Source organism: Bos indicus x Bos taurus, chromosome 9 (assembly GCF_003369695.1).
Source record: "Bos indicus x Bos taurus breed Angus x Brahman F1 hybrid chromosome 9, Bos_hybrid_MaternalHap_v2.0, whole genome shotgun sequence".
NCBI classification, from domain to species: Eukaryota; Metazoa; Chordata; class Mammalia; order Artiodactyla; family Bovidae; genus Bos; species Bos indicus x Bos taurus.
The window spans coordinates 61,130,399-61,156,875 of NC_040084.1; the positions used below are offsets into that span (position 1 = coordinate 61,130,399).

The 26,477-nt window shown below is 41.1% G+C and overlaps 1 long non-coding RNA gene across 2 annotated transcripts; it reads right to left on the bottom strand.

The window, feature by feature from the left end:
• Positions 1–396: 396 nt before the first annotated feature.
• On the bottom strand, positions 397–25,436 carry LOC113898372. Of its 2 annotated transcripts, none has more exons than XR_003512624.1 (4): positions 25,268–25,436; positions 5,640–5,759; positions 2,692–2,789; positions 397–2,385 (listed from the first exon to the last, which is right to left on the bottom strand). It is a non-coding gene; the product is annotated as an uncharacterized LOC113898372 (long non-coding RNA). The 2 variants fall into 2 exon arrangements; XR_003512623.1 differs by having other exon boundaries at positions 5,282–5,759.
• Between the last annotated feature and the right edge of the window lie 1,041 nt (positions 25,437–26,477).

Genomic DNA, 26,477 nt, shown 5'->3' on the forward strand with positions numbered 1-26,477 from the left:
TCTGCATTGGGAGGGTGGAGTCTCAGCTACTTGACCACCAGTGAAGTCCCTTATTTATTTATCATTCTTTTTAAAAATTTATCTTATTGAAGTATAATTGACTTGGGGCTTCCCAGGTGGCTCAGTGGGTAAAGGATCTGCCTGAAATGCAGGAGACATAGGAGACACGGGTTCAATTCCTCGGTCGGGAAGATGCCCTGGAGGAGGGCATGGTTCCCCACTCCAGTATTCTTGCCTGGAGAATCCGCATGGACAGAGGAGCCTGGTGGGCTACAGTCCACAGGGTCACAAAGAGCTGGACATGACTGAAGCATACATGCATGTAGTTGACATACAGTGCTGTGTTAATTTCTGCTGATTCAGATATATATATATATATATATTCTTTTCCACTATGGTTTATTAGAGGATATTTAATACAGTTCCTGTGCTACACAGTAGGACCATGTTGTTTATCTTCTCTATGTAAGTTTGTATCTGCTAGCCCCAAACTCTCAATCCCTCCTTCCCCCATCCATGGTAAACTTTAAATCCCAGACCATTTTAAACCATTTAACTTTTGTTAATGTGTGTTCAGGAAATATTAACCTAAATAAAATGTAGTTTGTATAAAAAGAAGCAAAAAACCTGTCCTAAAAAAAAAAAGAAAAAAACAGCAACAAAAAACCCTGTCCTTTAAAGTTAAACAATATTATGCCTAATTTTTAGACCATTTAGAAGGCTGCAGAGCATGGTGATAAAACAGCAGAGGTCCTTATGTTAGACCATCTTGGTGAAGCCCCAGTGACTGCATTTACCAGCTCCGTGACTTTAGAAGAGTTATTTGACTCCTCTCTGCCTTGTTTTTCTTATATGTAAAGTGGGAATTTTACATATTCAGAATTGAGAAGTAAGGGAGCTCGTTACTATCCAGTAGATAACAAATGATATTCAGTAGACGTCAGTTTCATCATTATTAGTTTTTCAGTTTCTTTCTCTCTTCTGTCCTCCATTTGCACAGTTAAAGCCATTTACTTCTTTCTTTTAAAAAATACCTATCTTGATTATAGAATTAATATATATTAGTAAAAGATTCAGAGGATATATAAAAAGATAAAAAAGAGGAAATAGAAATTACCCACTAATCCCAAACCTAAAAGATATAACTGCTTTGAAAATGACCCTCAAGAAATCTATTACTAGCATTTCTGAGAAGTGTTTGAAACTTCCATTCTTTGGTTTTACGGAAAGAAAAATCTCCTTTCTAAGGTACTATCTCTCTTCCCTAGACTGCCTCAGTACAACTCGGTACACTAGTAGATGAACTTTTATTCACCATTTACAGCTTTCTTTGCCAAAAGAAATCAACGCATGATCCTCAATATCCACTCAGTTTCCCTCTGACAGGCTCAGAGGAATCCATCATTGTATTTTCCCATCTCCATGTCATCTGAGGAATAGGGACAGTGAGAGCTTGACAGGGCTCCTGGCCCCTGTGTTTAGCTTGGGGACACTAAAGCCCTGAATGAACATGTGACATGCTGGAGGGCCTTGGTGGGGCTGGAATCAGAAGCTGGAGCACCTGATATGCCCTCCCTCCCCCCACACAGTGCAGCTGTGCAAAGCTGGACTCAGGAAGTCTGCCCTCGTTGTGGGTGGTTTCCCACGACTGAAACCACCAGGTCTGTGTGGGAGAAGCTGTTTTTAAAAAATAATGCGCAATCTCTGAACCCGGAAGAAGAGAGCTTGGGAGGAGAGATCTGATAGAGGCTGGTGGGCCCTCCTTCTCAGAAAAGGCAGGAAGAGGCCCTGAGGCTGAGGCAGGATATTTGCTAGAAAACACAGCGTTACTAAGTAACAGGGTAAAACCCACAGAACCACAGAGAGCAGTACACACGTTGAAACTGGGTGGCGTGTTCAAAGCTAGATTGGGTAATGCATCTTTGAAGGAAACTCTAGTTTTATTTTATTTTTTTTAATTTTTAGGAAGAAAACGTACAAGGTCATCGTATTTGAAAATCTTATTAAGTAGGTGCTTCTTCCTCTAAAGTGAATATTGAAGGTCTAGATTTCCATCAGGCATAAATCCTTTTAGAAAGATTTTCAGCACTGATTATTTCAATATGAATAAAAGTGAAATATTCAGGATCGTGTACAGAAAATTAAACGAGACATTTCCTCTGTGATTTCTATTCAGTCTTTTTAAAGAAAAGGCCACAACACTTTAGTAGTGTGTTTATATTTAGGTAGTCAAAATTAACTAAGAGCATGCAAAGTGTTTGTCTTCCAGTAAACCTTCTGTATCTATTTATTTATTAACTTAAAATTTCTTTATTTATTTGGCTGTGTTGAGTCTTAGTTGTGGCATTCAGGATCTTTGCTGCATCATGCAGATCTTTCATTGTGCTGTGGGTGAAAGATGTGACATAAACTAGTTAGAACCTACTAGACCCAAGATGGTGAAAGATTTATTTCCAGTGGAACTTGGGCCTTCTTATTATATGCTCATTGCAGTACATCAGCTAAATGACTCAGCAACAAGGGCCATGACAGTTTTGAAGCCAATCATAAAAGGCCAAAAAGGGGGCGGTGGCCCAATTCCTGGAAATCCTCTCCCCTTCCCCAGATAACTGGAATAATCCTCCCACTCATTAGCCTATGAAATTACACAGCCCATAAAAACTAACCATGCCATATTTTGGGATCTCTCACCTTCCAAGATGGCTCACACTCTGTTTATGGAGTGTGACTCTCTCTCAATACATCAATTTCTCGCCTATCACTTTGCCTTTTGCTGAATTCCTTCTGCACTGAAACATAAAGAACATTAGTTTCATTAAGTCCTGAGACCAGGTGTGCAATTTCTGCTGGGAGATTGTGGGCTCAAGTTTCCTCCTAAGCCAGAAGTTGTGAGTTCAAGTCCCAATCTTAAGTGTGCAGTCTTAGCATGAGAGAAAGGGAGAGATCAAGGTGAATCCAAATGTTTGGACTGAGCAACTGATAAGCCAATCACTGCGATGGAGAAAACTACAAGAGGCACACGTCTGGGGGGTTGGGAATTGGGTATTCTGTTTTGGATATATACATTTAATAGGCCTGAGAAACATACACTGGCAATTTTCAAGCAGGCAATTGAATATGAATCTGGAGGTCAAAGGAGAGATCTGGCTGGAGATGTATATTTAGGAGTCACCAGCATGCAATGGCACCCCACTCCAGTACTCTTGCCTGGAAAATCCCATGGACAGAGGAGCCTGGTAGGCTACAGTCCATGGGGTCACTAAGAGTCGGGCATGACTGAGTGACTTCCCTTTCACTTTTCACTTTCATGCATTGGAGAAGGAAATGGCAACCCACCCTAGTGTTCTTGCCTGGAGAATCCCAGGGACAGAGGAGCCTAGTGGGCTGCCGTCTATGGGGTCTCACAGAGTCGGACACAACTGAAGCAATTTAACAGCAGCAGCAGCAGCATACTAATAGTATTTAAAGTTACAAGCTGCTTAAGATCATCTGGGGGTACAGAAAGAGAACAGGAGTGTCTGAGTACTCAGCCCTGAGACACTACATCCACAGAGGAGGAATTAGCAGAGAAGACAGGCCAGCCAGTGAGACAGAGTGGCAGTAAGAGCGAGTGCTATCTTGGAAGCCAAGGGAAGAAAGTGTTTTGGGGAGCAGAGGAAGACCAGCTGTGGAAACACTGGTTTGACTGTCAAAATTAACAACATGGACCTCACAGGCGATCATGACAAAAACAATGAAAAGATGATTAGAGGAGATTCCAAAGAGAATGGGAAGAGACAGATTGGAGACAGCATGCACTGACAATGTACATTTTCAAGTTTTGTTAAAAGGGAAGCAGATAGATAGGGTAGCAGCCAGTAAAGTGAAAGTGTTAGTTGCTCAGTTGTGTCTGACCCTTTGCGACCCCATGGACCATAGCCTGTCAAGCTCCTCTGTCCATGGAATTCTCCAGGCAAGAATACTGGAGTGGGTTGCTATTCCCTTCTCCAGGGAATCTTCCCGATTCAGGGATCAAACCCTGGTCTCCTGCACTGCAGGTGGATTCTTTACCATCTGAGCAACCAGAAGGGGGATTAAAGTGAAACTGAGAGGTAAATACTGTTGTGTGCTAAGATGAGGATATTTTAAGACATATTCATAGACTGAGGAGAATGATCTAGTACAGAGGAAAATTTGAGTATGCAAGGGAGAGAGGAATAATTTCTGAAGCCATATCTTTGAGTAGGTTAGAGAATAGTGGGTCTAGCACCCAAGTGGAGGCAATGATATTGAACAGGGAGCTTGGATAGTTTATCTATGACTACATGTGATAGAGTAGAGGATAAGGCAGATGTGATAATGGGAGCTCCTAGAAGGCTTTTTTCTGGTTGCTTCTCTTTTCTTAAGGAAATGGGAGGTAAGGTCATCCATGTGAGGTTTAGGAGAGAAAGGAAGGTGTGAAACAGCTGCCTTGGAGAGTGGAAGAGTGAACGATGGGGGACAATGGGATAGGGCTGCCAGGTAGCACTAAGGGGACACCTGAGGTTAGTGGTCATAATTTAACGTGAACCACTCCACACGGTTGGTTGTTCTCCTCCAGCCACATTCAGCTGCACTGGTGCAAAGGTGGAGCTGACGGAAGTTGGTTTTGCCATGGGTTAGACTTTTACCAGGCAAGTTTGCTGAAGGGAGAGGTGTAGGGAGTAATGAATCATGGATGGAAGATAGTTCAGAACAGACATGATAGTGTTATGGACAGTGGAATAGTTTGAGGATTAATGGATTATGGATCCCAGACAAAAAAAGAATTACTGAAGTCAGAGCTGCAAAGACTGGAGGCAGTGGTCAGAGAGTGGTTTGCTTAAGATGATTTTGAAGGCAGCTCCTGGAAGAGCTGACTATAGAACCTTAGAATTCAGAAGCTCCACAGACCAAGTGTTCAATTTCAGAGTACAAGGTGTTCATAACTAAAATTTTGGTATGTGCTGTAGGAATAGTTTGTGAAGAGAGGGGAAAAGGAGACAGTAATGAAGATGCCTTTGACAGAAGGAAATGGATTATCATTTTAAGCATAAAGGAAATAAAGCCAGAATCAAGGTCACAGAGGTCCATGTGGGAAAGGGGAAAACTGGAAAGAGATTTGTCCCACACTTCAAGGTCATAGTGATTGATGTAGGCAGGTGAAGGGAATTGAAATCAATGTTAAAGCAAAAATAGAAATATGTGACACTGTTGATCCACGAGGGCACTTCGCACAGTTGTTGTCAAGAATTGTTGAGATGCTTGATTTCAAAGCACTTACTGATGACGTCAAGAGCTGTTTGGTCACTGGTTGCCATGTGTGATAATGAGGCCAACTGGAAGGCCTCATTAGTCCCCTCCCTTCTCAGTGGTCATTTACTTCAGGGAAGATCAAGTAACAGTGAAACCACAGGATGAGTCGGAACAATAAACCACGTTATCTGGACACACTGTCTTCAAACACAGGCATCTGAGAGGATGGGCAGGAGACCTCTGGCCACTCAAAGAAAACTTGATAAAAGTTTAGTCAGTAACTTAGGTGGCAGACCTTTCTGTGGCTTATCATTTACTCTTGAAAATTATCATCTATTGAAAGATTCAAATAAAAATAAGCTCAAAAACGAATTCTTGGGCGTTACCTGGGAGGTCCAGTGGTTAGGACATAGCGTTTCCACTGCCCTGGTCAGGGATCTTACCCACAAGCCATCTGGTGGCCAAAAAACCCAAAGAATTCTTAATGTGGTGATGATCACACAACTCTGTAAAAATATTAAAAGTTATTGAATTGTATACTTAAAATGGGTAAATTTCATGAAATATAAAATTACACCTAAAAAACCTTAAAAATCTGAATTCATATTTATTAAATATTATAACAACATATTTGAAAATTTAATTCAGGGTTGAGCTCAAAGTCATACTGACTGTTGATTTATTATTAAATAAAGCAGCCAACCAGGGTATAGCCCTAAAAAAAGGAAAATCCACTGGAAAAGAATTAGGTCACTTACTATGTGTTTCTAGTACTAGTTAATACAAACCAGCAGTGAAACTGTAACATCGCCCAGGATAATAACCAAAGTTTGTGTGAGGCTCCAGAAAATTCCTTCCTTGCAACACTTCTTGGCTAGCTTGCTCTTGCTCTTCCTGGTAACGTCCAGACCATGCTGTCCCTGGGCTGGACTTCTCCTTAACCTTTCTTTGCTTGTCCCTTGGATGTATTTTGCTGCCTGGACTATAATTATTTTTTATACTGAAGCTCGTAGTTAACTAGAAGACACTAGTAGATTTTGCTGACAGGAAAAAGGCCAAGTAGGAACTTGCATGTAAATCAGCCTGCTAGCTAGTCATCATTCTCACCAATAAAACGACATATCTGGAACGTGACCAATGAAACTCTATAACTGGAATGAGTGTCTGGCCTGGTTCCCGTGGACTTGGAAAGCCCGTAGTTCATACCCAAGTGTACAGAGGAGGGGCCGCTGCCTCATGATCTCTTCACAGCTGTTATTTTGAAATAATTATTCATGGCAGTGAGCTGTCACTGAATATTCCAGGCGTATGCCTGTGTTACGAAACAACATTTGATGTTTACCGCCACGGTGAAATGCTTAGAACACCAAGCAGTGGTAGGCGAACTGAAAGTCTCCAGTCAGGAGGGCTCCTTTTGGGAATAATTAAAATGAGCCGAGTCCTGCCTCTTTGCTTTTCCTCTCGTGATTCTCCCTGATCTGCTGCCCTGTTCATCTGCCCACACTTGTTCCCCAAGCCTTCCTGGAGTACCAGCTCGAAGACAGTCTTTCCTAAGTTCTCACCCAGGTTCTTCCCCTTTAAGCATCTGTATGATTTAGGGAAGTTCTTTTACCTTCTTCGGAAAATGGGACAATATTTCGCAAGGTAGTGGTTTGGCACTAGATGCTCAATAAAAATTAATACCTTTCCTGACTGTTTTAGGAGAGTAAAAATTATATCACATTCCTCTGAATGGAATGTACTTCACAAGTCAGTGCTTTATTTTAAGCTCCCTTGTACTTTTGCTCACTATTTCATGGACACTATATATCTTATACCCACAGTAAGCCTCAACCCTCCCAGGGAGATAGAAAACCTTTTACTCTTTTCTGAAGTCCTCTTGGAATGTCCACTTAGTCACAGAGCAAGAACATGCAGGTTTGGACTAGGCTGTGGTTGGTGGGTAGTTTACTTTGGTGACGTCACTGTTTTCAGTTCAATTAGGTGGTGGTAGTAAGATCAGACCAGGTGGCTAGGATGTAGGGACCCTGTGATTGGGCTGTTGGACATGAGTCACTGGCAGACCACCGAGGAGGGTAATCTCTTGGCAGCATAGGAGTACAGTTTCTCAGAAAGTAGAAAGCTCTCAATGACTTTTACTAATCAAAATAGAAGGCTTTTCATACCATCTGATATGTGAAACTTGTACTGTTCTCAGTTTGTGCTCAGTTGCTCAGTCCTGTCCAACTCTTTGTGACCCCAAGGACTATAGCCCGCCAGGCTCCTCTGTCCATGGGATTCTCCAGGCAAGAATACTGGAGAGGGTTGCCACTTCCTCCTCCAACGGATCTTCCCAACCCAGGGATGGAACCCCAGTCTCTTGTGTCTCCTGAACTGGCAGGTGGATTCTTTACCACTGCACCACCTGGGAAGCTCCTTCTTAATTTAATGACAACCAGTAGCCATGCCAGAATCTTGAGACATGCTTAAATCTGCCCTCTTTACCTCCCTCACACCCATACGGATATTGTCAGCAAAATCCAGTTGATTCTACCTCTTCCATGACTCTTCTGATCGGTCTTCCTATCCTCCCAGGCTTCAGTGTAGGCTCCCATCAGCTCTTACCTGGATCTTTAGAATAACTTTGTTACTAAATTCACCCCTCTGTAATTTTCTTCCAAAATGCTGCCACCAGTGATCTTTCTCAAACAGGCATCAAATCAGGTTATCTTCCTTTGTAAAATCTTTTAAGGATTTGCCACTATTGACAGAGAAAATATTCCACACTCGCTCTCCCATCACCTTGACTCTCTGTCTCCCTTATAATCTTTATTCTCCATCATTCTTCCCTTCACATCCTCACCCCAGTTACAACTTGCAGGTGCTGTGCTCTTTCAGGCTTCTTGGCCTTTAATGTTTTCTTGTCCTGGAATGCCCTCTCTTTCATTTCTTTGACAGCATCATGCTTTGGAGCAGAGGCTCTGGGCAGACACCTTCATTTGATCCTGACTCCTCTGCTTGCCAGCTGAGATGTTGGGCAAGTTATTTTAAAATAGTTTATATTATTTTATACAGTAAAGGGACTTCACAGATGTTAAGGATCTTGAGCTGGGTAAGTATCCTGGTTTATCCAGATGGGTCTGAAGTAATCACAAGGGGCCTTATAAGAGGAAGACAGGATGGTCAGAGAGATGAGAAGGCAGTGTGATGATGGGAGCAGAGACTGCAGTGAGGCAGCCGTAAGCCAAAGGTTGCTGGCAGCCTTGAAAAGCTGGGAGAAATGAGGAACAGATTTTCCTCCAGAGCCTCCAGAAAGAACCAGCCCTGTCACACACATTGATTTTTAACCTTTAGGACTCATTTCTGATTTCTGATCTCCAGAACTGTAAGTGAATACAGTGGTGTTGAATTAAGCCACTAAGAGTGTGTTAAATTGCTACAGCATTAACAGGAGATGGAGTGAATTCCATAACATTTACATATCTATAGCTATATATAATTTTAAATTCATATGTTTCCCCATTAGGCTGATTAGGTGTGTTTATTAGGGTCTGATGATTTTTTTTTTCTTCTTTGTGATGAATGTGAACAAATCCTTACTTCAAATTGTGTTTATTTCAGGAGGGTGAAGCCTTGGGTACCAAACTCTACAGTTTGGTACTTACCCAGCTCAAGATCCTTAACTTAACATCTGTGAAGTCCCTTTACTATATAAAATAATGCAAAGTATTTTAAAATAATTTGCCCATCATCTCAGCTGGCAAGCAGAGGAGTCAGGATTCAAATGAAGGTACCAAATGAAGAATAGACAGGGACAAAACCCAGTTCAATAAGGGCTTGTCTGCCAAGGAAAAGTCAAGGTGCTCTTGCTTCTTATTAATATTTTAAAAACACCCCCTAGTACCATGTCTGCATGCCTAGCACTGTGCTTGGCACATTCTTAAACTCATATAAATATCTGATGAAGGAAAGGTTATGGTATCAAGTGTGTTTTTGTTTTGACTGGATTCAGTTCACGCCAGAATGGAGGCACAAGTTGTGAACTCTCCAATAAGGTTCTATCTCTGGCAAGCACAGGTCTGTGAGATATGTCAGAGAAATGACTGAAAACAGGTCTGGGGATTGTTGTAGAAAAAGAGAGGTGACTATAATCAAAGGAGTGCCTGGTCCTGGAATATTTTACATGATAAATATTTCATAAGATTTTGGTCTCTCTAGTATAAGATAGAGCTAGGAAAAAACCCAGAGAAGGATGTTAAAGATGATCAAAGTAGAAGGAATTAGGTAGGTATAGTAGTAAAAATAAAAAAGATTCTATTTGAAAAAAAAATTAAAAGTCTTAAATTCACAAAGAATAATCAGATTACTTTCTCAAATCTGAAAAAAAAAAAAGAAATAGGAAACATTTCATAAGCTTGAAAATCCTTCCACTAAAAATAAAAGGGAAATACCTCTCTACATAACACGCATGAAAATATAGAATTCATTACTCCGAAAGGCTGTGCCAACCAGAAATGTAAATACTGCAGACAGAGGTGAATTAGGGGTCAAGCCAGGCAGCAGTGGCCTGAACTACCTCTAAGAGGCACAAATCATTGCTGAATACATTAGATTGTGGTGTCTGTGTTAATTCAGGTTTTCCAAATACAGCTTTTTACAATTTTACACTTGTAAATCGCCTGTCTCTGTTAAAATAAACAATGCCCTTGAGTGGAATTTAAAAAGTAAAACAAGAAAAATCTTACCATTTGGATTCATGTCTTTTGAAATGCTTTTGAATTACACATATAAGTAGCCTCATCAACTAAACTTTTGGATTGAATAGAATGAATGGCCTCAGTGCTATTTACCGTAAGGGAATGATTTATATTCTCATACACATTTTAATCTTTTTAATATAACTTACACAAGGTTATCTGGTGCAAAAAGTCACAAAAGGAAACTATAGAGAGAATAAGGACCACAGAAAAGGGAGAATCATTGTACAGATTGTTGTGAGGTCATTTAACATGATTTTAGTATAAGGTAGGGATCTGATTTTATTTTCCAAATGACTAGACAATTGTCTCAATACTGTTTATTAAATACTTTATCTTTTCTCTTCCCTGGTGGCTCAGATGGTAAAGAATTTGCCTGCAATGCCGGAGACCCATTCGATCAGGTCAGGAAGATTCCCTGGAGAAGGGAACAGCAACCCACTGCAGTATTCTTGCCTGGAGAATCCCATGGACACAGGAGCCTGGCGGGCTACAGTTCATGGGGTCACAGAGAGTCGGACATGACTGAGCAACTAACACTTTCACTTTATCTTCTCTCTAATGTTTTAAACACCATTTTGTTGTATACTAAATTCCCATATCATTGGCAGTTCTTCAGGTTCTATGTAGAAGTGAATTTGAAACGAATGGGAGGAGGAAGTCCATGACAAGAACAGGATTGGCTCCTAAACCGTCAGGCCACGGGAGTTTCCAGCAAGGCAAGGATGGGGACTCCTACTGCTAGCACTGTACTTTTTTATATCAGGCAAATAAATTGGCAGCTAAATACTCTACATTCTATTAGTATGAATTGATTGAACACTGATTAGTCCATTTCAAGTTTTTTCTTTCTAAAATCTATAAAACAATATGACTAAGTCTTTGGTGCAGAAAATAAGGTTGGGCTATTTATTCTCCAGCTCCCTTCCTGTGATACCCCTTCAGACTGCTGGTGTCACAGCTCCTCTCTCTTGGATTCTGGTAACCTCCCTCTCCTCCTGCTCTTTTGAACGTTTACTGCTGTTAGCCCTGGGTCCTTGCAGGATCCCTATATCTCTCCCACATTTTCAAAATAGGCTGGTGATATGCTGGTAGATAGCTGGGGCTGAGGGGTGTGGGAGAGACTTAACTTGTAGCACCTGCCACTTGCTCTGGTGTAAATATTCCTGTCATGGCCCATCTCAAGCTACCAGTGTGAACTCACTGAACACAGAGTTGGGAGGCAATGCTAAGAGGTGGCTTTTATAAACTGTTATGAGCCAGCTCCAGCACAGTACTCACTGAGATGGTCCTCTTATAAATGAATTCTTTCTAAATTATCCTAATTAGAGTGTGCCATCTGATTCCTATTGGGCCCCAAACTGATTCCAATACCATCCTGGACCACTGAATATTTAATCAGAGAGAAAAGAGCTCTCTTTTCTATAGCATTTCATCTGGGAGGATGTCAAACTAGAGCTTCAGAAGCTGAGAGCAAAGGCAACCAAGAGGAAGGCAGAGCTAAGAGACGGAGGTAGACAAATCCCGGCCATATCATCTCAGCCCTGGATTCTGCTGTGTGAGGCCTTTACCAAGCCCACAAAAGCAGAACCCAGAACCAAGGTCACCTCAAAAGCTGACACAGCCCCTTTGTAACCTTGCCAAAAGGACCCCTGATCATCACAAGCAGGCTTCCTGACCCATATTAGGCAAATATGTCCACCTCCGTAGTCATCCTATAGTGCCCTAACCAACCACCTAACGCCAACCTTCTAGCAGGAATTTTCTTCATCTTGAAGTTCTAAAAATTGGCTACTAACCCATGAAAAGTGTCAACTTTTCCTGGCCTGTCAGGAGGTCAGCCTGCCTGTGCTTGCAGTGCCCACTTTATCTCTGCTCTTTGTTCTTAATAAATTCGCTCCCTTCTGAAATGCTCTGTGTCTGGAAATTCTTTTCCTACTCATTCTCAGATTGCCTCAACAGATAATGGCCATACTTATTAAAACTAATTTATTTATTTGACTGCACCATGACTTAGTTGTGGAATATGGGATCTAGTTCCATGACCAGGGATCTAATCCAGGCCCCCTGCATTGGGAGGGGGAGTCTCAGCCCCTGGACCACCACGAAAGTCCCGATACAGCCACACTTGAAGTGAACTGTGCCCTGGCCTTTTCAGGACCATGAACTAGTAAATTTTCAGGACCATGAACTCATAAGTTCTCTCTCTCTCCCCCTCTCTTTTTCTATTGATTTCTTTATTTTTGCTTAAGCCAGTTTCTCTTGGAATTTTACCACTTGCACATGGAAGATAGCTAAGAAATATACAATAGCACGGTGTGGTTTGGCCTTTGCTGCCTGTAAGCCTCCTCCCCTGGCTTTCTGTACTCCAGCTTCACTGGTTTTCTTTCAGTCACTTAGAAGCCCCTTTGCTCTTCTGCTGCAATTGCTTTGCAGGTACCATTGCCCCTGCCTGGAACAGTCTTCCACCCTCTTTGCCCATTTAGCTCCTACTCATCTTTCAGATCCCTGACTGGTGTCATTCTGGTAGTTTGCTTCAACGTGGGTCCTGATGAATTATACCTTCTGATATTCATGTCCTTTTGTAGGCTCTTCCCCCTTGACTCTGGCTTGGTGCTGTGACTGCTGTAAACAACAGAATTCAGCACCAAATGGGGCTGTGCCAGTCCCGAGGCTAACTCTTAAGAAAAGCTGGAAACTTCTACTTTTGTGCTCTTGGAAGACTTGGGCAATTATAACAAAGGTCTGATTCCCCTGCTGGAGAGACCAAATGGAGAGGCTTCTCCTGAGAACCCTAGCTGTGTCCCAGCCTACGTGCCAGCTGCATGCAGCTGCGTGAGTGACCCCTGAAAAGACCAGCAGGGCAACGAACTAGCTCCACCCAAATCAGGAAGTTATGAGCAAGTAGAATAAAAGGCTCCTCTTCTTCAAGATGGTTGCTTTTAGTCATTACATTTTGGGGTAGCTAGTTGTGTAGCAACGGATAACTGAGTCATCTGGAGAAAATGCCTCCAAAAAAGGAAAAGAAAATTTCTCCAACTTTCCTAGACCAAGTCAATCCCCAGTTAGACATTATCAGAGTACCATGCACATGGCTTTCATGATACTCAGCATATTTTGTAGTGATGCATTTACAAGAATGACTTTTTTTTGGTGTTCCTTCCCTTTGATAATTTCAGGATTATTGACCACCCCATCCCCGACCCTGGGGAAGGAACAAGCAATCTGCTGCAGTTTTCTTGCCTTGGAAATTCCATGGACAGAGGAGCCTGGTGGGCTACAGTCCATGGGGTCTCAAAGAGTTGGACATGACTGAGTGACTAACCAACAACAAAGGATTATTTACCCAACTTCAAGACATCAGTCCTTGTAATCATGGTCAACCACCTCAGTCTGCCCCATCCCAGGGCCTGGTTCTCTGCTTTTATTTGTGCTGAATCTGCCACTGATCCTCTGAATGTAGGTTCAGTAGAAGTTTTTACATATAAGTTTAGCACAGCAAAGATTCCATATTCCTCTCCTCCACTCCATTCATGATTCTACTCTCAAGCGTTACCCACTATTAATTGGGAAACTAGATTAAAAAAGACTCATGGTTTACAGGTTTACAGTATTCAGATTTACACAGCAGTTTCTTCCAAATTATACTCAGGGGTATAAATCAGGGACTAACATCGGCACACTCACCAAGTACAGAGCCTTCCAATTCTAAAGGATTTTGCTGGTGAGTCATTAAGTTAAAAAAAGAAATTCATATCAGTAATAAATCTCTGGAGAAGTACTCTATGTTCTTTTGAAAATTGATTGTTTCTAGGTGGCTACTTCAACTAACATTATCCAAAAGATAGAGTTCTGTTAGAATATAGAATAATGCTTTCTGAGAAATTGTTTCTATTTTTATTGTTTAAAGTTGAGACCTGGATTCAATCCCTGGGTTGGGAAGATCCCCTGGAGAAGGCAAAGGCTACCTGCTCCAGTGTTCTGGCCTGGAAAATTCCATGGACTGTATAGTCCATGGTTATAAAGAGTAGGACTCGACTGAGCTTCTAAAATAGAAAAAAAGAAAAGAAAGTTGAGACAGGAGATTTATCATGGAATATACTTCCAAAGGACCAGAACTTGCAGTAAATTTACTCTGTTATTTTCATATTTAAAAAAGTGTTATAGATCATAAACCTCTGCCAGATTGGACATCTGGGTTGCTGTGTTTGTGGGGAAAGGGCATAAGAAGGCCTAAACGTTAAGCAGCTTAGAACTGACTCTCCTGGAATTACAAAGTTTCAGCCATGGTGACTGAAGGTATATGCTGCTGCTGCTGCTGCTGCTGCTAAGTCGCTTCTGTCATGTCCAGGATTCCCCTAACCCATCCTCTCGCTCAAGTGCTCCATCAGCCTCCACAGATCTCATGACAAAGACCGTGCTGCCATCTTCTCTCTTTTGCTGTTGACTTTGCTCTAGTTCAGGCCTGTGGAATTTTGTGGTGGCCTCATAAGTGGTTTTCCTGCCTTCGGTCTCTTCACTCTGTGAGTGCGGGCTAAGTCAGTTCAGTCATGTCAGACTCTGTGGACTGTAGCCTGCCAGACTCCTCTGTCCATGGGATTCTCCGGGCAAGAATACTGGAGTGGGTTGCCATGTCCTCCTCCAGGGGATCTTCCCAACTAGGGACTGAACCCACATCTCTTATGTCTCCTACACTGGCAGGTGAGTTCTTCACCACTAGCACCGCCTTCACTCCCTCCACCTCTGAATCCATTTCTGGGTTCACCCCACTGCTGGGGTGATTGGCCACTCCCTTTCATAACACCCTTCAAGGACTCACCATTCTCTGCTGCTAAGGTCCTTAACTCATGGTCCACAGATATTAAGCAGATAAGGGGCCAGGAACCCTTGGAAGATGTGCAGACAACTGACATGACTATGTCCATTCCTTGGGAGAGCATATATAGCCCTCGTAACAGTCTTGAAAAGGTCTGTGACTCCACATGAGGGAAGAACCACTGGCCTACAGGAGACAAGCAAATTCCTTGACAAGTAATGTGATTGCTGGAAGGGTGATGGAGGTGATGAAAAGATGCTCTAAATACCACAGGCAAAAGGTACGATTTCCAATCTGGTAAATGTTGTGCTTAACAAAACTTGGGTGGGAAGAGAGATAAAGCAGGAGTTTGGGATTAACATATACACGCTGCCATATATAAAATAGATAACCAACAAGGACCTACTGTATAGTAAAGGGAACTCTACTCAATATTTTGTAATAGTATATAAGGGAAAAGAATCTGAAAAAGAATATATTTATATGAATCACTGTGCTATATGCCTGAAACTAATATGACATTGTAAATCAACTATACTTCAATTAAAAAAATAAAAACAACAACAACAACAAAAAAAGCAAGACTTGGCAGCATCCTCCCCAAAGGAAAGCCAAAGCTTTCCTTGTCCTCAAGTTCCCATAAACACACCCTAAAATGATGCTGCCATGGTCTTCCCAGGTGGCACTGGTGGTAAAGAACCTGCCTGCCAATGCAGGACACATAAGATCCTCTGGAGGAGGGCATGGCAACCAACCTAGAGAATCCTCTGGATAGAGGAGCCTGGAGGGCTGCAGTCCATGGGATTGCAAAGAATCTGGCATGACTGAAGTGACTTAACATGTTTGCATACTGATGCGGCCACTGCGCCAGCATCCTTTTTGAGGAGAGACCATCCCAGTCCCTTTCAGGATGGCCAGCTGGTCTCAGAAGCTGATAGCTCTTCTGTGTTCCTGCCAGCCTCCTTCTGCAAACTATGAATTAACTTTCTCATGGTAGGAAGCACCCTGCCCTGGGGAGGATATGCACTTCTGCCTTTTCTCAGGTTGTAATAATGTAGCAGGCTCAGTACATTCCTAAGCAACCACAGTGGGCCCAGGTGGAATCCTAGAACAATTTCCAGTGACATCTGAATCTGACTTTCCCAAAGGGGATAGGGCTTCAGGTTACTGGAAGCTTTATCTCCCACAGGACACACAAGGCCCTTCTTAAACTGGCTACTGCTCCAGGTCTGACACAGGCCCTGTGTTCCAAACATACTAAAATATTCGAATCTTTCTGAACCAGCTGTGCACATTCATGACTCTGCCTCTGACATAACATCAGTCATTATCAACATCATCTCCAACTAAAACTCTGTGAGGTGGGTCATATTATCCGTAGTTTAAAATGAGGACCCTGAGGGACTTCCTGGCAGTCCATTGGTTAAGACTCTGTGCTTCAAATGCAGGGAATGCAGGTTTGATCCCTGGTCAGAGAACTAAGGGGGCTTTCCAGGTGGCCATAGTGGTAAAGAATCCATCTGCCAATGCAGGAGACTTGAGATGCGGGTTCGATCCCTGGGTTGGGAACATCCCCTGGAGGAGGGCATGGCAGCCAACTCCAGTATTCTTGCCTGGAGAATTCCCATGGACAGAGGAGCCTGGTGGGCTACAGTCCATAGGGTGACAGAATCCAACACGATTGAATCAACCTAGCACGCACGGAGAACTAAGAGCCTGCATGCTGTGACGCCAAAAAAATAAAATGAGGCTGGTAAGAGTTCATTTCTTTGCCCAAATCTAACAAAAAAAGTGAGTGTGACCTAGAATTGCCTCTGGTGAATTACTTTTCCTGACAGCATCAGCTTGCCTTACTTCCTTGTAAAGCCTGCTCTGACTACTCCAGATATTAGGCATCCATTCCTTTATGTTTCCACTAAATCTTCAAACATTTTTCACCATAACAGTAACATATATTTATTATAGAAAGTTGTGAGAGCTAAAAATTATTCCTCAATAGTACATCTATCCCTGGTGGCTCAGATGGTAAAGAATCTGCCTGCAATGCGGGAGACCTGGGTTCCATCCCTGGGTTGGGAAGATCCTCTGGAGAAGGGCATGGCAACCCACGCCAGTATTCTTGCCTGGAGAATCCCATGGACAGAGGAGCCTGGTGGGGTACAACCCATAGGGTCTCAAAGAGTTGGACACGACTGAGTGACTAACACCTATCCAAATACAATCATGGTTATTTTTTTAAAAACTATTTTTATCCTATTTTAAGTACTTTCATAACTATACTTGTAGATTTTAAAATATTGCTTATTTTATGATTATGTGATATGATATTTTATGATTAGTGATTATGTGATGCATACATAATCACTATGTGTGCATCACTGGGTAGTCTACTTTTGGTGGGGGCGCTGGTAGTATTAGTGTAAACGCTTCCCTGTATTATTACACAGTTTCACAATACCTTTGCTTTTTCAGTTAGAATACTTTTGGATCCAAGTTAACAACTATCTCAGAATGTCCTGAACAATAAGGAATGCATCCTAATCACTGCTGTAACAAGAGCCACAGAAGTAGGGCAGGCTTCAGGCAGGCTATAATTTGAGTTTCTACTCTATTTTTCTGTAGTTCTCTCCTATCTGCAGTTGCTCCACACTCCCGCCATGGGCTGACATTGTCCTCAGGGCCCCCTCACATCAAAGCTGAGATAGCCTCTTCCTGGCTTGTGAAGGGGTGAAATGCTACCCTGATGATGGAATAAATTCCACTTTTAGGTCTGACTGGGTCAAACTTCAAAGCACTTGTAGATCATGTGCTTTTCCCTGGACATAGAATAGTTGCTGGGGGAATCTAACTCTAACCTTAAGCCTGGGTTCTTGAGCCAATTACTGGCCACCCACTGAATGGACGGCCACTGTGTTTATTAGGAATCTGCCTTCGGATTCTGGGATAAAGTCAGCTTCTCTTGAGTCATCTGACTGCATGTATGAGGCAGGAACACCCAAAGAAAAACTGGGGCTTCTGTTAGAAAGGAACAAGGAGGGATGGACTATTACTCTTTTATTTTTATGTTTGCTAATTTGATAGGGGAGAGTTCCTCATTGCTGTTTTACCCTCCTGTCTGTCGTCTATCCCCTTCATGCCCGCATGTGGCACTGCCACATGAGATGGTGGTGGTTTCTTTGCTAGTCTCTGGACTTCTTATGGAGTATGAGCTTCTTAAGGGTAAGGAATCTGTAATAGTAATACTTGCTCACTCAATATTTAGCAGATGTATAAATGTCAGTTGAATAAATGATTAAAGGAAAGAATGAATGAATGAATGCAGTGCAGAATGCATACTATGGCAGTCAGGCTTAAGATAATGTAATGACAGTCGCTCAGTCGTGTCTGACTCTTTGTGACCCCATGGACTGCAGTACACCAGACTTCCCTGGCCATCACCAACTCCCGAAGCCTGCTCAAACTCATGTCCATCAAGTCAGTGATGCCATCCAACCATCTCATCCTCTGTTGTCCCCTTCTCCTGCCTTCAGTCTTTCCCAGCATCAGGGTCTTTTCAAATGAGTCAGTTCTTCGCATCAGGTGGCCAAAGTATTAAGAGTTTCAGCTTCAGTATCAGTCCTTCCAGTGAATATTAAGGACTTTCCTTTAGGATTGACTGGTTTGATCTTCTTGCAGTCCAGGGGACTCTCAAGAGTCTTCTCCAATACCACAGTTCAAAAGTATCAATTCTGCACTCAGCTTTCTTTATGGTCCAACTCTCACATCTATACATAATTATTGGAAAAACCATAGCTTTGACTAGACAGACCTTTGCCAGCAAAGTAATATTTCTGCTTTTAATATGCTGTCTTGTTTGGTCATAACTTCTCTTCCAAGGAGAAAGTATCTTTTAATTTCACAGCTGCGGTCACCACATGCGGTGATTTTGGAGCCTAAGAAAATAGTCTCTCACTGTTTCCATTGTTTCCCCATCTATTTGCCATAAAGTAATGGGGCCAGATGCCATGATCTTCGTTTTTCGAATGTTGAGTTTTAAGCCAGTCTTTTCACTCTCCTTTATTTTCATCAAGAGCCTTTTTAGTTCCTCTTCACTTTCTGCCATAAGTGTGGTGTCATCTGTATATCTGAGGTTACTGATATTTCTCCTGGCAATCTTGATTCCAGCTTGCGTTTCATCTAGCCTTGCATTTCACATGATGTGCTCTGCATATAATAAGCAGGGTGACAATATACAGCCTTGACATACTCCTTTCCCAATTTGGAACCAGTCCATTGTTCCATGTCTGGTTCTAACTGTTGCTTCTTGACCTGCATACAGGTTTCTCAGGAGGCAGGTAAGATGGTCTAGTATTCCCATCTCTTGAAGAATTTTACACAGTTTGTTGTGATCCACATAGTCAAGGCTTTGGCATAGTCATTAAAGCAGAAGTAGGTGTTTTTCTGGAAATCTCTTGCTTTTTCTATAATCCAACAGATGTTGGCAATTTGATCTCTGGTTCCTTTGCCTTTTCTAAATCCAGCTTGAACATCTGGAATGTCTCAGTTCACATACCATTGAAGCCTGGCTTGGAGAATTTTGAGCATTACTTTGCCACTGTAGTCCATCCACTAGGCTCTTCTGTCCATGGCATTCTCCAGGCAAGATTACTGGAGTGGTTTGCCATGCCCTCCTCCAGGGGATTTTCTCAACCCAGGGATGGAACTCAGGTCTCCTGCATTGTAGGCAGATTCTTGACCATCTGAGTCACCAGGGAAGCCCGAGAATGCTGGAGTGGGTGGCCTATTGCTTCTTCAGGGGATCTTCCCAACCCAGGAATTGAACTGGGATCGCCTGCACTGCAGGCAGATTCTTTACCAGCTGAGCTATCCGGGAAGCCCATGATTAAGATACAGAATGGTTTTATAATGAAGAAGAGAGACAGGGATTCCTTGTTTTGTTTTGTTTTTTTTTCACCTAGCATTTAAGAAAGTCTTATTCTGCGCTACCTGCTGAGGTATACCACAGGGAGCAAGACAGATGATGGTTCTGCCTTCATGGAGCTTAGATGCTGATGCAAAAACATGGAGGGAAGGATGGGGTTGGTTTTACAAAGAGAACCTCAGGGAGCTATGGAGCTGAAGGCTGCTCTGGGCTTTGTTAAATTTGGAGCTGCTTCCCTTCTCTTTTCAGAATCAAGTCTGGCTCTGTCTAACAAGACAGGCAACTCAGGTCCTCCCACAGTAGAAAGCAAGCCACGGTTTTCACGGGTTCTCTGTTCCTGGTCACTCCGGTTTGTCACTGCTGTTATAAAGGCACTGCTTCAGATCTCTGGCTGAAAAGCAAGCAAGCATGGTTTTTAAACCCAAACAGGCTTTTAATCGGGAATTTTTAGGTGTTACACACACTCCTACATAATGAGGAAGGGGAATGCCTTGCCTAAGGACAACTTACGAAGGTCACAGCCTGCCTTCTTTGAGAAGGAAATTCAGTGATTCTTGAGGGCTTCAGAGAAATTCCGGCCCTGGGAGGTGCTTTCCCTCAGTTCCTCCAGAACAGGAACCCCACCTACTTTGGGAGAGGAGGGATTACTTCTGCTTCATTTCAACAGAAATGACATTTGTGTTGAAATCCAATCGGTGAGCATGACGTTTCCAAAACAAGGAGAGGGTTGGAGGGGTGGGCAGCATCCAGGCAAGGAAACAGAATGGAGGCTTTGGGGCCTCGGCAAGATCAACCCCAGGGCATTCTGGGAGCTGAAAGTTTCCTGTGTTTGGTGTGCAGAGTGAAAAGAGGGCTGTATGTGACACTGCAGGGTAGGCAAGTGTGAGATCTTCTGTAGCCTTGCAACAGTGTGGTGAATTTAGGACTCAGGCTAGGTCAGAAATTAATAGGTCAAGGAGGGACTTCCCTGGCTGTCCAGTGGTTAGGACTCAGTGGTTTCACTGCCGTGGGCCTGGTTTCTATTCCTGGTCAGGGAACTAAGATTCTGCAAGCCACATGGTGTGGTCAAATTATAATAATTATTATAATAATAATAAATACAATTTAAAATTTTTTAATTAAAAAATAAAACTAAAGTCAAGGAATCACTGGGCTAGTGTGGAAGGCTATCACCGGAAGACTTTATAGGTATAATTCTTTTGCCTTTAAGGTTTCATTATGTAATTAATTGTTGTTGCAAAATAGATTAAAATTTAATTTTTATGCCATATTAGAAGATTGGCTTTTTAATCCAACATTTCATTATAAAAGTTTTCAAACAAGGAGAAAAATGGAAAGAATTGCCTATATTTCTTAGCTTTACTTTGTCACATATCTATCCATCTAGCCATTCCTCTCACCATCCATCAATCCACCTAATTTTTTGATGCATATTAAAGCAGTTAGAGACATCAGTCAAGTTCATCCCTGGACACTTCAGTATGCATACCATTTTCTAGAGTTTAATATTTGTTCATGGTTCTTTATATACAAACATCTTAAGTATTCCATTTGATGGGTGTTGATAAACATGTATATGAAAATTTGAAGTTTCAAAAAAGGTACAACTTTTACCAAAATTATCATATACTGTTCAAGGCTTTTATAGTATATATGAAGTGGCATAATATCAATTCAAGATAGATTTTGATAAATTAAGGATGTATATTGTAATCTCTAGTCATCACTTTAAAAATATTACCTAAAGGGGAATTCCTGGGCAGTCCAGTAGTTAGGACTTGGTACTTTCACTGTCAAGGGTACAGGTTTGATCCCTGGTTGGGGAGCTAAGATCATGCAAGCTATGCGGCCAAAAAAACAAAAAGCTAAAAAGCCAATAGAAGGGATAAGCTAGTACACAAAAATAAACAACAATAACACACACACATACATACAAAACCCAAACCAAAAAACCTCAACCCAAAAGAAGACCAAATTCAAAACACATAGCAAAACAGGAGACTGAAATCTGCCTATAAAGTGTGCATGCATATGTGCTAAGATGCTTCAGTCATGTCTGGCTCTGTGTGACCCTATGGACTGTAGCCCACCAGGCTCCTCTGTCCATGGCATTCTCCAGGCAAGAATACTGGAGTGGGTTGCCATGCCCTCCTCCAGAGGATCTTCCCAACCCAGGGATCAAACCCATGTCTCTTATGTCTCATGCATTGGAAGATGGGTTCTTTACCAGTACTGCCACCTGGGAAGCCCCACCTATAACATAAATACATCAACTTTGAAGGACTGAACTTTCCAATTAAAAGATAAAGATTGTCAGCCTGGATAAAAAGCAGGGCCCAACTATATTCTGTTTATAGGAGATACACTTAAATACAGAGACATACATAGATTTGTATTTTTAACCTTTTTTAATTTCTAACCTCTTTAATTTTTAAGCTGTTTCTCTATAGCATGCAAACACTAAGCATCAGAAAGCTAGTATTTCTGTATTTCCACATATCAGGCGAAGTAAATTTAAAGACAAAGAGTATTTTCAGGAACCAAGAATGATACTGTAACAATAAAAGGTCAATCAATCAAGAAAACATAACAGATCAAACTGTGTGATCACTTACCAGCAGAGCATCAAAGTATACAAAAGCAAAAATTGACAAGACAGAAATTGATCTGCCGTCATACTTGGAGGTTTTAATACTTCTCTTTCAGTATGTGATAGAATTAATAGACAAAAATATCAGTGAGGATATACGAAATTTGAACAGCATTCTTACCAACTTGACCTAACTGACATATTTAGATGATCCAAAAATTGCAGAGTATACATTCTTTACAAGTGCATATCAGATATTCACCAAGATACTTTTTATGCTACCGGGCCATATGTGAAATTTAAAAAGAAATACTATTTATGAAAGCAGCACAACAAAATACTTAAGAATGAACAAATTTAACAAAAAATGTGCAAACATCTATACTGAAAAATACAAGTATTATAGAGAGAAATTAAAATCTAAATAGAGTAGAAATTGGGAACTGCTCATGATTAGAAGCCTTCATATTATCATGATGTCAATCATTCATAAACTGATCTAGAGTAAAAACCATCCAAATCAGAATCATGGCAGGGTCATTTAAAAAGAAATTTACAAGCTGATTTGTAAATTTTTTGTGAAATTTCAAAGGACAGAGAAAATGAGCTTTAAAGAGGATAAAGTATGAGAACTTTGTCAAACTTGTCAAATTGTCAGAATTTCCTGATTTCAAGAATTACTAAAAAGTTACAGTCATCAAGACAGATTGATGTTGGTGTAAATAGATCAATGGAACAGAATAGAATCCAGAAGTAGACTGACATTTTTACAGTTGATTGGTTTTCAAAAAAGGTGTCAAAGGAATCCAGTGGGAAAAATGACAATCGTGTTAATAACACATGTGACTGGAAGAACTAGATAATGTATGAAAAAAACTGTCATTGTATATAATCACATTCGTAGTATGTATGTGTGACAAATTACAATTTTGAGCCTGTGTTATCCATGTCCTGGGAAATAAATTATGCATCTGTACTGCTATATTAGCTTTCTCAAGCCACATGAGTATTATTTATTATGAAAAACTTGTTAAGGGGCTGCAATAACATTGAAGACACAAGGGCATAGTTTAGAAAATAGTTTCTAATTCATTAAATAATGCTTTACTTCCTGGATGATATCATAAAAATGGCCTTCTGTTTTTACAGCAAATTTAATCCCTCCCTGTATATTCGTAGTAGCAGGAGAAATTTCCAATTTCACTCATGACCAATGATATATATTTGTGAAACTCCTAGCTGGATGGAGGGGCAAAGGCTATATCTCTGCAAAAATGAAATCTCATAAGCCAATAGCTGAAGACTTCTTTTAGATACTGGAAGAATCACATCCTTCATGTACATGGGAGGTGGCATTATTATTGTGACTAACAGAGGTTAATCAAAAGGAGAAGTTCCTGCCCTAACAAGCTGGAATGTAAATGTGATTGTGGGTGCTAAGTCGCTTCAGTTGTGTTTGACTCTTTGCTACCCTACGGACTGTAGCCCACCAGGCTCCTCTGTCCATGAGATTCTCCAGGCAAGAATACTGGAGTGGGTTGTCATGCCCTCCTCCAGGAATCTTCTCAAGCCAGGGATGGAACTAACGTTTCAAATCTGCTGCATTGGTAGGCGCATTCTTTACCACTAGCGCCACCTGCGAAGCATGTAAATGTGATTAAGTTTTGAAAATTTTTTCTTTTCCTACACTTTAAGAGGGGTTTCTTGAGGACAAAAGATGGGGCTTCTCTATGATTATCACACTCACATTCATCAGGCTGTGTAATTAAATAAGGCCTGATACTCTTCAGGGAATTCCTCCAAAAGGGCCCATTGATTCTAGAGAATCAAGCTGTAGCTGGAGTAACTGCACACTTAACTTTATTTTAATAATCCAGGAAAGTCTCCCAGAGCTGGGGTCAAAATTGCTTTCACTATGGAAGGTATGTTCTTTCTCCCATACAGTGCTAGACATGCACCATAAACTCTCCCTCTTTTTTTCTTTCTTTTCTTCTATCTCTATAGTGTTTTCTCTTTTTATAGTCTGTGCAGGCAATGGCACTTCCATTACTATAATGTCACCTGAAATGTTCAGGTGACAGGAGGGTTGATCAGATTACATTTCTGTTTAGTTAAATAACAGGCCTGCAGATACATTTAGAACACTGTTCCTGCAGTTATTTTCTCAACTTACCCATGAATGGCATGCATCATCTTTTAGGAAGGATTACTCTTGCAAGTGGGTCATAGCAATCATTTTGTTTTTATTCTTAGTTTGATATTTCTGGAGCATGTACCAAAGGTCAGGCTAAGTGCTTTCCTTACATTATCTAGTATAACCCTTATGACACCTTTTCAAATAGATACTTTTATTTCCTAATTTTATGATTAACTTACTTTATTATTATTATTTTTTATGATTAACTTACTTTAGGACAGAGAGTTGGGTGGTGACAGAATTGGACCTCAAACACAGATCTGAGCCCAGAAGAACAAGCTCTTATAAACTTCTTCCAGTGCTCAGAGGATCACATAATTCTGATCTTACCTCAAATCCCAGATACCTGTCCATAACTCCCTGTGTTTTTACTATCAACCAGTTTCCTAGTTTGGGTAGAAAAACTGCACTAGGCTGCATGGGGTGAAATAAAGCAAAACATAAGAAATCGTCTTGCCTTTGGAGAACTTCTAATCTAGCTGAGCTCCAGTTAAGCAGTTGTTTTCCATTTAAGATGCACATGAGAATCATCTGCAAAACTTTAACAGATACTGATACAGAAATTCTGATTTAACTGATGTAGGGGGAGGTCTGAGCATCAGGATTCTAAAAACTCCTTAGGTGATTGGAAGGTGCAGCCAAGGTTGACAACCACCTAGTTTGAACAACAACAACAAAAAAACCACCCATAAAATAACATCAAAACCACTACAATGTACAACATGATATATTCTTAAATGTATTTATTCCTTACCTTATTCCACAAAGGATATGACATGGCTAAACAAATTATTCGGTACAGAACAAATCCCACTGAAGGGCGCAGAGTTCCAGGTGCCTGTTAAATAGGCTGTCAAAGGGGCCAGGACACATGAGGTCAGCAGAGAAATAATTTAGGTACAGTTTTATTTCTTTGGTTTGCAAGGCAGCAGTGGCAGGTTTTAGGTGAAGTAGTCCTTAGAAAACACTGATTGGTCCAGGTACTGTTTCTAGGTGGTTGATTGGTCCAATAACAGTTTCCAGGAAGTTGATTGGTCTGGAAGCTGTTTCCACGCTGTCAGGCCAGTAGATTGCCTTGTCTCCAAGGGTTACTCAATCTACAAAGTGATAACAGGCCTCAGAAGCTTGGGTGAAATGATAATTTTTTTTCTCATTACAGAGGCTTGTTGAAAAAAATGCCAGTATCTGAGGGATGACTCATAGGCACAGTGTACATTTCATTGCTCCAACTTCCTTAAGGGCTATGAATTGCTCACAAAGCACTAGCTTCCTAAATTACTTGTTTCACAAGTCGTGGAGTGGCCAGAGCTGTTTCACGAAAAATTTCCAGCTATTAAAAGGGCAACATTAAACTATTCAGTGCAGTTCAGTATTTGGAATATTTCCTATCTTTTCTTTCTCCTTCTCAATTGTTGTTGAGAAGTTAATATCGGTAGGGAAAAACAGGTAGCCTATAAAATGATGATGTAATAACAAAGCTAAGAAAAAGGGTAAAGTCTCTGTGCTTCTATAGTTTTAATATTGAATCATTTTTATTTTTGCATATTTTTATTCTAACCTAAGGTCAATATTATTTGAATGATAACATGTAAAATTTAAGGCCTGACTATCTAATCATATTTTTTTAAATGAAGCTATCAGTTTCTTTATTTTAGAGTGGTTTACCAAGTTCCTCAAAAGTATGATGTCATAACATGCTTTATGAGTAAATTTTGTAGTTTTAGTTTTAGATTCAGTGAATATTTTTGAGTGGCATTCACACACAGGCTGGACAGTTATTTTACATAATTATCTTATTTTTAAAATAACAATAATAAGCATTGATGGAAGGCCGCATGTAGCAGGCTGGGAAGAAAACAGACAAAAATTTTCTTACTCTGGGAGGAAAAGATAGGCAATTACAACGCTGACTGACACAAAATGCTCCCGTGCTCCACATGGTTACACATATTAACTCATTTCAT